The sequence below is a fragment of the Magnolia sinica genome, chromosome 7, assembly GCF_029962835.1.
Source record: "Magnolia sinica isolate HGM2019 chromosome 7, MsV1, whole genome shotgun sequence".
Classification (NCBI taxonomy): Eukaryota; Viridiplantae; Streptophyta; class Magnoliopsida; order Magnoliales; family Magnoliaceae; genus Magnolia; species Magnolia sinica.
In genome coordinates this window covers 76,524,146-76,527,264 of record NC_080579.1, presented here as the reverse complement: position 1 = coordinate 76,527,264, position 3,119 = coordinate 76,524,146, and the positions used below count along the sequence as shown (strand labels likewise).

The window sequence follows — 3,119 nt, the reverse complement described above, 5'->3', positions numbered from 1 at the left end:
TAAGGAATGGGCGACCAAGAATGATGGAAATTTGAGTGCTCATATCCATGATGGGTTAAATATCCAGGATGATAAAATCTACTAGGTAGTAGAATTTGTCAACCTAAACCAATACATCCTCAATTATCCTTCTCAGTACATGAACTGAGCGATCGGCAAGTTGTAACGTGGTCCAGGTAAGTTTTAATTCACGTAGACCCAGTTGTTCCTAAACCGAGTATGAGATCAGATTTACGCTCACTCCTAAGTTAAGAAGTGCGTGCTCAATCCGATAATTCCCAATTACACAAGAGATGGTTGGGCCACCAGGATCTTTGTACTTTTATGGTACATCTTTCTTTAGGATGACACTCACTTTTTCTATTAAGAAATTGTTTTTGAATATTTTGCCATCTTTTGGTCGTACATAAGTCTTTCAGAAATTTGGCATTTGAAGGTATTTGTTTCACATCATCTAGTAAAGGGATGTTGACCTTCACTTGTTTCAGCACCTCTAGAATATCCTGAGAGTTAAAGAGAGGTTTTGGAGCAATCAACCGTTGGGGATATGGAGCAATCGGCTTGCCTTGAGGTTTTGGTTCTAACTTATGTGGAGTATTGTTAAGTCTATCAGTTTCATCTATTTCTGGGTCCTTAGACTTTTCAGCCCTTACCAGAATAGATTTGTCAATTTTTTTTCCCACTCTTAAGAGTGGTGATAAACTTAGCTTGCTCCATTTGATTTGAAGAGCTTGGGTTACTGACATCGTATTGTTATTTTGGATTAGGAAGAGGTTGAGCGGGAAGGCTTCCTTTTTCCCCAATTGCATTTTTTGTCTCAAGCCCTTATATGGCCTTTGTAAGGTCTTGAAAGGCTTGTAGAATACCCTGATTGAAATGCTCTTGATTTTGAAGATGCTTTAGAACCGGATCCTCTTGAGGTTTCCCTTGATTTAGAAGTTGATTAGGGAATCCTTGAAGAGAAGTAGTTTGTCGATTCCTCCAACTGATATTTGGATGATTTCTCTAACTACGATTGTATGTATTGGAAGTAGATCCACTGAAAGGTCATTATTAATTATTCACAGCATTAGATTACTCATTCAATACCTCTTGGAAAGCAGGTATTGTTGGACAATTTTCAGTTGTGTGAATGTTGCAAGCACAAATACCACAAACAGTTTCCTTAGCCTTATCCTTCTTTATTTTCATGGCCTCGAGTTTTCTTGTGAGATTAGCCACTTTAGCATTTATATCATCATCTTCTTTCAGAAGATATTTTTCTGCCCCTCTCTGTTGATTGAGTAGGCCTAGAAGTGGTGCTGGATTTTGGGGAGATGTCCCATGATTGTGTGTTTTCAGTAAGCTTGTTAAAATAATCCCACACATCATCGACCTCTTTATTCATGAATTCCCCATTGCACATTGTCTCTACCATTTGGTGAATGGAAGAAGTCAGCTCATCGTAAAAAAAAAACTTGTTATTCACTATGTTCCAAAACCATGTTGTGGGCATGAATTTACAAGATCCTTGAATAGATCCCAACATTGGAAGAATGTTTCATCTTCCTTTTGGGCAAAGTTCATGATTGATTTTCTAAGGGTGTTCGTTTTAAGATATGGAAAATATTTCTTAATGAACTCCCTTGTCATGTCATTCCATCTACCAATAGATCATGGACGTAGTGAATACAACTACATCTTAGCTTTCTCATTCAAAGAGAAGGGAAAGAGTTTCAGCCTGACCGTGTCCTCAGACAAGTTCGGAAATATAAAGTGGCTATAATCTCATCAAACTCTTTCATGTATAAATATGGATTTTCATATTCAAGTCCATGAAATTTTGGAAGGAGTTGGATCACCCCTGGCTTAATATTTATATGTCCTGTATTTTATTGAAAAACCATATAGGAAGGTGTCCTCACTCCCACCGGTTGTAAATAATCTCACAAATTACAAGGTGGGGGTGCTTGATGCACCTCATTTTCATCATGGATTTCCTCAACCCTAGGTTGAGGTGGACTTGAAGGTTAATTGGTAGCCATAACTTCAGTTAACTCTGAGGATCTCTAGTGGTGTGTAATCCTATGATGAATAGATAACCCCTCAACCAATCCTCCTTCACTCAAGAGACGTTGAGTGTTATCACGGACGCGCTTGGGCATGAAACATTCTCAGTCCTCAAATAACTAAACTAACCTAAACCTAAGAGAGGGAGAAAACTAAAGCAATTAAGGAATCTAAAAAACAAAGAGAGAGAATTAGAAAGAAGTTACCAAATTAGAAGTTTCTATATTAAGATCCTGTAAAACGAAAAAGAAAATTGGTTTTTAAAAATAAATTAGGAAAGTAGATTAGTTTCTAAAAACAATGTAGGAAAGTTTCTATCCTAGAAATAGAAAGTAAGTTTCTTAAAAAACATAGGAAAGTTCTTAAAATAGAAAGTTAGTTTCTAAAAATAATTCAGAAAAATCCTAACCTAAAAATAGAAAGTAAATAAACCTTAATCTTAACCTAATTCCAAAACTAGTTAATCTCATAAAAACACAACTGTTAGTCCCCAGCAATAGTGCCAAAAGCTTGTTCATAACCCCAAGTGTAGGGTAGCGGTGTAGTAATAATCTCAGTAAGACCGAGGTCGAATCCACAGAGGCTAATTTTATGTGTATTCTGAAAGTAATTAGAAGTAGAACTAGAAGAAGATCTAAACCTAAATTGGAAACAAAAGGAATTAATTGTGAGGAATTTAATTAGAAACTTAAGAATTCAAAAGTGGGAACTAGGGTTTCCAGGGATCCACTTGCAACTATTAGGATGTTTCCTTTTTTTATTCGAGGAACTCAATTGGAATTGGAGTCCTATCTTATCCAATTGGAAGGTATATCAATAAGATTAGATCTGAACTTCCATTGACCTAATTCTCAATAGATGAGAGTTATGAGAATTGGAAGTGATTCCATCATCTGACCATGCCCAGGAGACAATGACAAACAACAGGATATACCAATCCCACAACCAAATATAGGAGAATTGTGAAGGTTAGAAGAGATTTTATCACCCAAATATACCCAAGGGACGATGGTGAACAACAAGATTTCCTAATTTCACAATCTCATAGCATGAAAAGAAGATACTCAAAG

At 36.4% G+C, this 3,119-nt stretch overlaps 1 non-coding gene across 1 annotated transcript; it reads left to right on the top strand.

Moving 5' to 3' along the window:
• Window positions 1-1,477: 1,477 nt before the first annotated feature.
• LOC131252338 (small nucleolar RNA R71) lies at window positions 1,478-1,584 on the top strand. The gene has a single exon (XR_009174364.1). It is a non-coding gene; the product is annotated as a small nucleolar RNA R71 (small nucleolar RNA).
• The last annotated feature ends 1,535 nt before the right edge of the window (window positions 1,585-3,119 follow it).